The sequence below is a fragment of the Corvus brachyrhynchos genome, unplaced genomic scaffold, assembly GCF_000691975.1.
Source record: "Corvus brachyrhynchos isolate BGI_N302 unplaced genomic scaffold, ASM69197v1 scaffold19, whole genome shotgun sequence".
In the NCBI taxonomy this organism is placed as follows: Eukaryota; Metazoa; Chordata; class Aves; order Passeriformes; family Corvidae; genus Corvus; species Corvus brachyrhynchos.
Genome location: NW_008246061.1, coordinates 162993 through 174935, shown reverse-complemented (window position 1 = coordinate 174935; position 11943 = coordinate 162993). Strand labels below are relative to the sequence as shown.

The 11943-nt window shown below is 49.7% G+C and overlaps 1 long non-coding RNA gene across 4 annotated transcripts in view; it reads left to right on the top strand.

Annotated features, from left to right (window-relative positions):
* Window positions 1-11943, top strand: part of LOC108449693 — a 38575-nt gene continuing 26632 nt past the window's right edge. For 2 of the 4 annotated variants that reach the window (XR_001865958.1, XR_001865957.1), the window contains exons 1-4: window positions 4-549; window positions 6250-6473; window positions 9543-9697; window positions 10811-10970. This is a non-coding gene — a long non-coding RNA (uncharacterized LOC108449693). Of the gene's footprint in view, window positions 550-6249; window positions 6474-9542; window positions 9698-10810; window positions 10971-11943 lie in introns of all 4 variants that reach the window. The other 2 variants (XR_001865959.1, XR_001865960.1) reach the window with 2 other exon arrangements.

Sequence of the window (11943 nt, the reverse complement as noted above, 5' to 3'; positions counted from 1 at the left end):
GCAAAGCCAGGCATTTGGAGGGCTTTGGAACCGAGAGCTGTAACCCATGGGAAGCAGCTGCTGATTTATTCCATCAATCTCACATTTGAAAGCTATCAGTTCTCTGGATGCCTCAGGTAGCTTTGTCATTTTTCATTTAGTTCTAATTTGCATCCCCATGTTCTGTCCCGAATCTTGTGAGGGGGAAAAAAAGGCAGAATAGTGATGAAATGCACGTTTTTCATTTCACTTTATTAATGCTCCTTATTTTTATTGAGTTCAGGATTCTTTGGAGGGTGGGCGCTGCCTGCAGATCTCTGCAGGTTTAATGGCCAGCCCAGGTGATGAGAGCTAACAAGCTTTAACAAAAATAAATACAAATGCAAGTCCAGGGGAAAAATTGGTGTCTTCAGTCAAGGTTTCTGCTTGATGGTTTAAATCCTATTTGAAATTGGTGACTGAAGGGTTTTAAAGTGAACAGACTGGTGGCACTGGCTGACATGGATTTGGAGGACAGGCTCAGGACACATGTATGGAGCTCCATGACTGCTTCCATCATTAAATGAGGAGGTAAGTCAAGTTTTTTGTTTTGGGCTTTTTCTTCTTTTTTTTTTTTTTTTTTTTTTTTTTTTTTTTTTTTTTTTTTTTTTTTTTTTTTAATGGTGTTTGATAAACAGTTAATTGGTCTGTCAGACAGTTGAAGGCAGCTGCTTGATCATGTCAAGCTCCTGTTAACACTGAAGAATTACTCATTTTGGAGAAGAAATAGCCTTTTGCCCATGAACTAAAATTTAGTAACACTGCCTAATAGCCACAGGAATATTTTTTTTCTGATGTGATTAGAGAAGAAACATTCCAAACCTCACACATCACAAGGCATCACGTAATGGGGAAGACTCTGAATACTGATGATCCTAAATCGTGTAACACAGTTGCACAAAATGGGTATAAAAACAGGAGGCAAAGATTCTGTTGGAAAGGATTTCTGGGGTAGTAAAAATCTCATCCATTGAGATTGGGAACTGCTGAAACAATTGGTTTAAGACTGTCTGGAAAACTAAGACATGAAGGAGAGTTTGACCCTTTAACCTGGGAGCCAGGGATGCTCAGTGTGTAATGGGATCTCAGCATTAGAGTATTGATTAGGTCTCATTTTGGACCAAGCCTGGAGTTTTGCAGTTCAGGAAAGGGAAATAAAACATGGTAGGGTTGTTACCAGCTCTGCCTCCGCCTCTTGGCCTCATTCTCCCCTGAGAGAATTCAAAACTATTGATTTGTTTCCTCCTTCATTGAAATAACAATTTTGGAAAGAGCTTTGAAAGTCTGGGTGAAATACAGAAATGCAGTGTCTGTCCCCTGCTGATGGATAAACCCTTGTCTGTTCCAAGGAAGGGACAATTGGTGGCAACCCAGTGAGTGGCTCTGCCCCAGCAGGCCTTTGCTCTTAGAGGATTTTGTCCATCTGAGTAGACACAGGCGCTTGCTTGTCTGCCATTTCCAGGTGCTGTGAAGGGGAGTATTTAGCAGATATTTTGGGGTGCAAAACTGCGGTGTTGGTGCTCTCATACCTGGGCTGCCTGTGTGGTGCGTCTGGGCAAGGGAGGTGGGGCATGGAAGGCAGATTCTGGACTGTCCTTGGAGGGAATCATGGAATCACAGAATGGTTTGGGTTGGAAGGGACCTTAAAGGTCATCTTCCAGCCCCCTGCCATGGCAGGGACACCTCCTACTAGCCCAGGTTGCTCCAAGCCCCATCCAACCTGGCTTTGGACGCTTCCAGGGATGGGGCAGCCACAGCTTCTCTGGGCACCCTGTGCATGGGCCCAGTGAGGAGTCTCTGGAGCAGTGAGCAGGGCTGGACACCTCTCAGTGCTAAGCTGGCTTTCTCAAAGAAGTCTGAAGGCGTCATTTGTTCGGAAATCCCATGAGGGCCAAAGGGAGCATGAAGGATGTGGTAGAATTGTGCCAGCCTCTGCTACCCCAGTGCTGAGGGCCTCGGGGGGAATCCCATCCACGTACCTTGTAACGGATGTGAACAGCCTCAAACACTGGCTGTGGCCTTCCCGAAGCATGCAGGGTCTCTTTATCTTGTCACTTAACCCAAGGTATCAGTAACTCGCACAGCCTCCGAGCAGAGGGGTTCCTCCCTATCCATCCTGCCTGGCAGGTGCTCCATCTCGATTATGCCTCAGCTCTGCTCTACCTGTCATGTTCCTGGGCTGAATGTCAGAGCAGGAAGGTGCTGCTGGTGGGAGCATTTCCTGCCTGCCTAATGGGGATATAATTAATGGATGCAGCCAGTCAGCCGAGCAGAGGCACGAGCCCTCTCCTTCAGTCACCCAACCATGCTGTGTTACACACCCTGTTCAGTGGTGGTGTTGCATATTCACTTAAATTCTGAGGCACTGCTACCTTTATTTAATTAATGTATTATAGTGAGCCCTTTCACTGCTTCTGCAGCCTTTTATTGTCAAGTACCTGGTTGAATCAATGTCTCAGATGAAGAGGAATGTGGTGCATAGCCAGGCAGGCTCTGGGTACGTGGTTTGTCACTGGGGGGATTGCAGGATGTGCCTCTAACCTGGGAGCTGTCCTGGTCCTCGACCCTGCCTGTCACTTGTCTGGCTGCAGTTGTTCCCTCAGTGAGCTGAGTGTGCTGTGAAGGGGCTGCCAGGACAATCACAAAAATGTGACTGTTCAAAGTGCTTCTTTAGCTCTCACCCTGCTTCCCCCGAGGTCTCCTTTAGGGAGCAGCTGTGTCCCAAATGCCTGCTGTGAGGGCAGGCGGTGAGGGTGAGTTTTGCTGCCTGGGTGTTTAACCCAGCCATCATCATCATCAGAGCACATGGAAAGCCTCGCTGTTCATCCAAGAATTGGATTTTTACCTTCTGTGTTTTTTGGGATGTGCTGCCCGCTCTCACTCCTGGCACAGCTGGACCGGACTCCTGAGAGCTCCTGTGTCCCTTAGAGCTCCAGCCAAATGCTCGAGCCCTTTGGGACGTTGTTACAAAGGAGATGGGCGGCATGGTGTCAGTGCTGCTCCCGCACCATTAACTGGTTTAATGAACCTCTCAAACCGTTTTGGGGCGGAGCACAGGCTCGTGCTCGACCTCCCTGCCCCTGTTTGCTGTGTGGTTGCACGGCTCTGCTGGCAATGGGGTTGGAACTCCAGCACTAGGGTCTTTGTTTGGGAAGGCAGATCACTCTAGCTCAGCCCTGTGGTGGAGTTTGGGGACAGAGGGGGTGAGCAGCACTGTCTGCATTAGTGACAAGGTTTCTCGAGTGCTGAGACTCTGCAGCTCTCCGGACCCACACCCGGCTCAGGTGTTCCATCCCCTCACTCCGCGTGTTGCTCACAGAGCCAAACCCCTCTCGCATTTCCAATTTCACACCGACCTGCTCTTGACGTTTATAAACAAACTCTCCTATGTTCATCCATTTAAAAGCAACCAAATCCGTTCTGGAGAAATACTTTTCTCCTCTGTTTCTTGTTGCTGTGGCAATCGCCGGCTGCTGAGCAGAGCGGGTGGGAGGAGCCAGCCCAGCATCAGGGCAGAGCAGCCTCCTTTCCTGCATGGGCGCTGCTGTGAAGGGCATCCAGTGCCTGCTGCTGCCTGTCTCGCCACTGATTTTACTCCCAATGTGGTTTTGAAATACAAATCTCAACGGTTTCTACAGAGAGAAGTAAATGAGAACAAACTTGATGGCTCAGTCGGGCAGGCTGAGGCACAGGAGAACAATGATCAGCCAAAGGCTGAGGGCTGGCTCTGTAATTCACCTAGAAATTACTTTCTCCTTCCTCAACTTAGCTTTTACTCTGGGCTTGAGGGCAGCTTAACCTTCCTTAAGGCTTTGCTGTAGGTTTTTGGCTATGTCAGAACTTCACATACACCTCTGAGCGCATTGTCTCTTCAGTGTCGCCCTCTTGTCCCTTCTCCATCCAGCTGGACGGGCCAAGGCTCACTCCGGAGCAGGTGACTGGATGATTTCTGGATACTGAGCCCACCAGCTACATTTGGTAGTTGAGTGTGAGAAGCTGGTTGCATAAACCATTGGAAGAGAGCACATTTCCCTTGGCAGTAGGTGGAGATCACGGGGATGTTCTGTTAATCAGATTTGTCCGTGATCGGCTGACAGATGGCAGCTCTCTGGGAATAAATTAATCATTTGTTGGTCCAGGATGTTGAGTGTGGAATGGCAATGTCCATCCAGATTTTAGCTGGAGCTCAGAGAGGACCTGTGGTGTTGGGGTAGCACTGTGGCTCTTGGAAAGGAGGATCTCACTCTCCAAGGTGGAACTCATTAGCTAAAAACAATGAAATCCATCCTGAAGGGATCATGGGCTTTCTCCCTGACACCTCTGGCTCCCCCAGGGCATCAAGCAGCTAAAGGATTGCAAAAGGAGAGGAAGAAAAACTGTCTGACATCTGTGGGCTTTGATCTGCTGTAAAGATTTCTCCCCCCAGCTTTCGGGGAGAGGGGAATGTGTTAAAAACCAGAAAGCACGTGCTTGTAGTTCAGGTCTGTAAGGAGTAATTCCCTCAGTCGAATTTTCTCCTGGGGAATGAGCAGCAGCAGTGACACGACTCTGCTGGTCACTGTCACTGGGGAGCTGAACATCCTCTGCCACGAGCTCTGCCAGGGGCACATGTGGCACAGGTGCCATTTGCAGACAGCATCGCTCTCCCAGCACACCTCCAGCCCCAGGAGGGAGGGGAGAGCTCAGGCAACCTTCCCGTCGTGGGTTTTTGTTTTGTTTTTGGGTTTCTTAGGTTTTTTTTTTTTTTTTTTTTTTTTGTTAAGGCTTTCCTCTAGATATCTTCTCCAAATCCTCCTTTCCAAAGGCAGCTGTCTCAGCAGGGAGGTGGAAGCACAGGCAGGATGGGGATGATCAATGAGGGGAACCCCTTCCCTTCCCCTGAACTTTGAGGCTTCTGTGTGCAATTTAAAGTGGGGAAAGAAAGACATCTGTACTGAGGATTTGTCAGGCTTGTTCCTGGCAGATAAGTTGGTTTTACCGAGTGGCTTGACATGTAATTCCACACAGTGTGTAGATGTTTGTCTTATGTTTACCTAGAGAAAGAGATTTTCTATCAATCCTAAAAAAATTAACCTTGTGTAATGGTGCATTTCCTTGATGAAAAAGAGTGTGAAGATCTGTCAACATGTCAGCCTTGCCTGGAATGAGGGTCCTGCAGAAGACAAGTGGTATTAATGTCTTTGAAGATGTTTCATTTAGGAGTAATGGAGTCCCCAGGCTTTTGGGGGCCCCAGTAATTGAGCTGAAGAGATTATAAAGCCTAGAAGGGAAATGCTGTTCAGAGCTGGGCAGGCAGAGACACTCTCAGAGGGAGAGGGTCAGATAGGTTATTTCTACAGTAAAATGGCATCAGAAGGATGTGAAGAACTGTTCCTAAATTACACTCCTCTGCCCGGATCATTTTAGGGAAGTCAGTAAGGCTTGGAGGTTTGCTTCTAGGGGAGAAAAGGGCTTGGGTCTGTGTTTTAGTTTAAAGGTGTTCACAGAAAGAAACACAACCCTCCTCTGCTCTCTGAATCATCAGGCAGGTTTGAGGGACCACAGAAATGAGTAAAAAAAAAAAAAAAAAAAAAAAAAAAAGAAGAAGAAGTCGGGAAACTTCTTGAAGCTTCCATATTTGTAATGCTGCAAGACAGCACACAGTGTCTCCTCTCTGAGGAAAAACTCGTGTTCAGAACCTGCCTCCTTTCAGAAGCTGAAAATGGATCCTTTACACGTGTATTTTTCCTACCAGGGACACAGTGTTTGGATGGAGATGTGTTTTCTGCCCGAGACACTGAGCAGAGTGTTCCTCTTGACAACTTCACGTTGGTTTTAAAACATTTTTTGAAATAATGCCATTTCTCTTCTGAAGGCTCTCAAGCTCTTACAAAAGTGGAGAAATGACACTTGTGAGGAAACAAGCACGGAGCTGTGGTGCCTGCACTGCTGGCAGGTTCTCACTGTTTGCCCCAACTTGCCAATAACCAAATACAACAACATCTGTTAATTGCCCTTTCTTTGCAAAATCCACTTATTTCATAAGCACCGGAGACTATGAGAGTCTGTGTTGCTCACGTTTAGGTTTGACTTGTAAATCCAGGTTTCTTGCTGGAGACCTGTTGCTGGTGTCTGGGGTCAGTACAAACAGTGTTTAGAGTTTGCTGTTTCACGGGAGGGGCTTTCTGTTGTTGGAGATGTTGTTTTGGCCTTGGACACCTCCTCTTAACGAGCTCCTTTGTCCTTCTCCAGGGAAACTTTCCAGCTCGCCTGAGGTTCTGAATTGGCTCTGAATAAAAGGTGTTGTGTGTCTGAAGTGCCCAGCCCAAGGGCTCTCCAGCAATCCAAACAGCCAGCACACAAAGCCATTAAACCTGAAGTGCCTGGGCATGATTACTTGGAGACAGTTTGCAGCTGAGTCCCGCAGGAACCGGCTTTGTCTGAAAAGCCGCCCCCGGCAGGTGGAAAAAGTCCGGGTAGGTCTTGTTGATTCATCAGGGTGGGTGGGAACAAGCAGAAATGAGATGAGGGAGGTGGGAGGGAGATGTTTTAAAGGGGATTCTGTGCTCTTCCCCCCTCTGCTGAGGCACTGTTTCCCTGTGTGGTGGGTCTGAGCCACTGGAATATCCAGCTCGCATGACTAATGGCACTGGTGTCTTACATCCTGAAAGCAGATACAGGGCCTGGAGGAGCCAGATCTTACCTCTTCAGTTCCATTTGCGGAGTGAAACCCCAGAGGTGCAACGCCTGTGCTGCCTCTGAGCTCCTTCATCTCCTGGCACCTCTTCCACGAGGAACACGGTGCTTTATTTTACCTCTTGGTACCACACCAGCTGGAGCAGTTTCTTCCAGGGTGGGGAGTCTCCTGTGCACACTCTGCTGAGCCAGGAAACTGCTTGGAGTTGAACGTGCACTTCCCCTCCTGTGGCTTGGAAGGCTGTATCTACATTTTTAGGGATTTTTTTTTTTCTCCAACTTACTGAGGTACGAAGAGAAGATTATGGCACTTGATGATTTAATCAACATAATCTCTAGATAAAACATGCTTATGTTATACTACTGGGAGATATTAATTTATGCTGGTTTGCTTCTCCTAAGGTAAATTAATTCATTAGTTTTAAGACTGGATTAGTTGCACATGTGCCCTGCGTCTTAAAAAGGCAGTTCAGGAGTTCTTAAAAGCTTATTGGCTTGGATTTCTCAGGAGTCATCAAATCCCTTCAGTGCAGGTTCCGGTGCCATGAAAAGTGGAACTGTGATGCAGTGCTTAAAGGTGGGACACGGGACCTGCTCCTGCCCTGTGCTCCCTTCTTTCCCCAGGAGTAGCATTTTCCCAGCTCATTAAATCAGAGAGAAGGTTTTGCCCCAGTTCTGGTGAACCAGAATTGCTCCTTTGATCCAACCTGCGACTTGAGCACTTGAGCTTAATCAGTGTGTGTTGGAGGAGACCTGCCTGGAGCAGTGTCCACATTCATCTCCCACTGGAAAGAGCTCCGGGACACCCGGGATGTGTTAAGTATCCAAGGCCAGGCTGGATGGGGCTTGGAGCAACCTGGTCTAGTGGAAGGTGTCCCTGGAATGAGAGGAGCTTTAGGGTGTCTATTAAGAGCAGGAGATATTCACTGAGGTGGGTGGAAGGTGTCACAGCCCTTCCGTACAGGCAGGGAAACTGAGGCACAATCTTCTCAAAGAGGCCAGTAGCAGCATGTAGCAGTAAAATCTGGGTGCTTGATGACAGCGGCTCCTCCTGGCGTCATTGGATTTGGAGTAGATTTGCTGAGGTGAGCCAGTGCCCGGCGTGGAGACACTGGCTCCAAGAACAGAGGTGCCTTGTCAGGAATGGCTCCCCCCACCCAGGGGGAGGAGAGCTGCCAGAGGCCCTCACAGCAATTTCAGGGCTATTAGGGATGTGCTAATGAGCTTTCTGCATCATTTTCCAGCACTTCACTCCCCCAGCTCAACCCATGCATTAACACCTCCATCCCGAGAGGACAGCAAACACTCCACTGGAGCTGTAGCTCCATTTATCATGGCTCTGGGCATCAGCAGGGCTGGTGCAGGTGGAGGGGCGGAGGAGAGGACTTTTCTCCACTCTCCATCAACAGAGAGAGCAGGTGCTCAAGGCACCTCAAAGAAGCAATTGCTCCCAGATCTGGTCCCCCAGATCTGGGGCAAAACCTCACTGAATTAATGAGCTGGTGAAAATACTGCTGTGAGTAAAGGGAGAGGCAGAAAGTGCTGCTGCAGAATGCTCTCAGCCATCCATGGGCTCTGTGCTGGTGGAGGATCTTGTGTGGGATCTGTGCACCCAGGAAAGGCCACATCCATCTGCTGTTTGCCATGCATTCCTGGTGCTATTTTCCCTGGTACAGGCAGTCCTTTGGGCTGCTTCTGCATGGCACATCTCTGGGATGGTGGGATCTTCCCCCGCTCTGCCTCTCTGGATCCTGGGGCCATCTGCTCCTGGCTGGGGTGGGTGTGCTGGGGGCTGCTCCAAATATGGCACAGCCAGGATTGCTGTTCCCTATGGGACAGAGCCAGCTTGCTCCCAGAGCTGGGGGAAGGGAACTTCCATATCTCCATGGAGGTCGGGACAGGGATGAATTCACGAGGTTATACATCACATGAAGGGTGGGAAGCAGGTTAGCTGTCCAGAAGCTTTTCCTGGTGTAGCTCTTCCCATTGCTCTGCTGGACATGGGTGCCTGTGCAAAGAGCACTGAGAGCCCTTCTTGCTTCACGACTTCATTTTTCCCATTTGAATATTCAGAGGCATTTTTTCTGCTTGATTATTTAGAGGTGAGTGTCTCCTCCTGAGCACGGTACTTTTGCAACTGATTTATGGTGTGATGCTCTGGCACTGGGATTAAATGTTAACACAGGAGGGCTGATGCAGTCTGCTCTGACCTGGGCACCTCCTGGAGGTCTAGAGGCATTTGGGGAATAAAATCAGCTAATATGGCCCTTTGCCACCCTATAGATGTGCCTGTTGGTGTGCTTAGCTCTTTGCCAGCCCCCCTGTCCACAGGCACCCTTGAGAAGCATCCCTGGGGCTGAGCTCTTGCCCCTCATATGGAGGCCCCTCTGTTCCTGCATGATTGTTTGTGTGTCCAGCTCCTCAGGGGCTGAGTTCTGGGGCTGTGCCTTCCCCCTGGGTGATGTCCAGGCAGGGAATGCCCCACACAAGGTGGAGATCACCTCCCTGCTGCCAGGTGGGTGGCTGTTTTACCAGGAGAGGAGGTGGAAAGATGCCCAACTGGAACTTGTCACTTCTGACTGCAGACATCAAGGATGTGTTGCTGGCAGAGCAAAAGGGGAACAATGCTATTTTTGGCTGGATCAGGCTGTTTTCTCTCTCCAAGTACCACAGGCTGACACGAGGTGCTGTTGAACACTCACTCTGGTTTATCTTTGCTTTGGTGAACAAGGGGGAAAAGTGCTTTTTTAATTATAAAGGAAGTATTTGTAGTCTTTCATGCTGGCAGAGCCTTGGCAACAAAGCTGGTACGCAAGATATATTTTCACTTGGTTTAATGTCTCTTTCAGGCTGCTGATGCCTCTCCTGCATCTCCCACCCAGCCACCCAAGGCTTGTCCTGCAGCCACGGAGGATCCAGGTCAGTGTTTAAGAGCAGGGACTTTGCTGCCACAGGGATCTCCGCACTCCAGCCTGGTCTGCAGCCTGGGAAAGAGCCAAAGCAGGTGGGTTTGGAAGAACAGGAGAGGTGGGAATTCCTTGCTCCCAGGAGGGCAGGTACACTGGAAGTAGCAGTGGGAGATGGAGGATCCCACTGATGCTGAGCCATCCGTGCCGCTTCCTAACATGGAGAGCTCAAACCTGAGACGGCAGGATTATTTATTGAGGTGTTTGTTTGAAGTTGAATGGACAGGAATCACATTTCAAAACTGTAAAGAAAGAGCTTTTTAGCCCTTTTCCTTCCCGCAAAACAGTAGCAGCATCTCCGCGGGGATGTCAGGGCGAATCTGTTTCACTGACAACAAGATTGTTCTGTCTAGACGGGGAAGCGCTGCCGAACCGAGGGAGGCTGCGGAATAATTTAAAGCCAAAATACTTTACAGACAGTAAATTTAAAAATAAAAGCTGGCTTGACGCATGATGCTTGATGTGTGCGGGTGGGATGGCGGCTCGCTCCGACACGGAGTGTGATGGCAGGGATTGGCAGGTGTCACTCGGGGTGACCTGGTGGCTACTGACCTGTCACCTTTCCTGAATAAGTTTCCACCACAGTTGGTCCATGGAGGCGTCTGAGTGGCCTGTGGAGCTTAGTGCAGGGATTCTCTGCCATATCTTGAATTCTGTAGCTCTGAGGCAGCTGCCCAGCCCTCCCTGTCCCCTCAGTGCCACCTCCTGACTGGCACCAGGCAATGTTTGGGCGGGTGGGGTGCCACCTGGAGGGGCTGGCAGCCAGGGTTGTCTGAGGCTCAAGGGTGTGGTGGTGAGGTTGCAGCCCAGCCAGCATAAGGAATTTCCTTTCTTCTGGCAGAAAAAGAAAGATGAAATATTAAAAGCATGGCTCAAAGGCTGCTGTATATATATGATCTTTTTTTCCTTCTGCTCAACACTGCTTTGGTGTTGCTCAGAGAGACAGCAGCCAGTCAGAGCAGGAGGGATGCCCTGCCAGAGAGCAGGGAGTGGGGCTGAAGCAAGGGAGGAAGAGGAGGATTGTCTCAGGTTCTTGATTTCGGGGCTCATCGTGAATGCTGACACTTCAACTCCACCAGCCTTTTAAGACTTTAGTTTTCTGTTCAGCATCAGGAAACAAAACCTGGGGTTTTTTGTCTCTGTCTCTACAGGTGAGGGCAGCACCCCTCAGAAGCAGGAGGACACCTTCATGTGGGCCAGTGTCTTTGGATGAGGGAGGATGCAAGATGGGAGGAGCAGAGGGCCAAGGCATCTGTCAGCTCTCCCTGGAGAAGTCCTGCAGGCTCCCATCTTGCCATTTGTGCCATCCTGGTGAGTTCAAAAGTCTCTGACGACTTTCTGAAGTGGTGGTGGTGGTGTGAGGTTTATGTGAGATTTCTCCCAGGGTTGAGCTATTTCATTTGCTTCTGCTGATGACCTTGGGATCCAGCTGTCGGGCAGCAAGGCACGCTGACAGCATGTGCTGTGTCCTAAACTCAGGAAAATTTGAGGCTTACCAAGCAATCACCAGTGATTTAGCTGCTGGGTGGGCAACAGGAACCAGCATCCCAAAGGAGGCTTCACGGGGAGTGCAGGAGGGGAGAGCAGGGAGAGAGAGCTGAGGGCTCTTGTCTGCCAAGGGAGGAGTTGGAGGGATCCAATTCAGGGGGTTTAACACTGTTTCTTCCTCATCTGCTCCTGCTCTGTCAGCAGGTCTTGATCCTCAGGGAATGTGGGAAAAGGAAGATGCAGGGAGTGGACTTGGAGCAGGATTAACTTTACACCTCTGCAGGCACTGACAGCAAGGGCTCTTTATTTGCTGATCAAGGATGTGCCCAAACGAAGCAGGCTGGGGACACAGTCAATTGCTGGAGCTCACAAATTGGGATGAGCTGTGAAACAGAGTTTGACCTCGACTCCAGCTCCAGCTGCTGCCTGGTCTCAGCCCTCGGTCCTGTGTTTCCTCTGGCAGGGCAGGGTGGGGACAGGCAGCAGGAGGGGGACCTGATGTCCTTTTTCCCACAGCCTTGTGCATTCCCCTGCCTGATGCTGACTGTGAAACACCCTGTAATTAATTACACCACTCTGCAGCCTCTGAAAATTTATTTAGAGTGTAATGTTTGCTGCTGCTGCCACTTACACAATGGCAAATGTGCCATGGCTGCTAATGGGTCACTGAAGGGGATCACACCACTGGAGCTGCTCTGGGGGCAGGGAGAGGAAACGCTGCTAGGAAGCTGAGACAGATCTGTTCTAGTAGAATGGGCTATGGTGCTTGCAGGAAATTGCTTGCTTCCCTGATAGC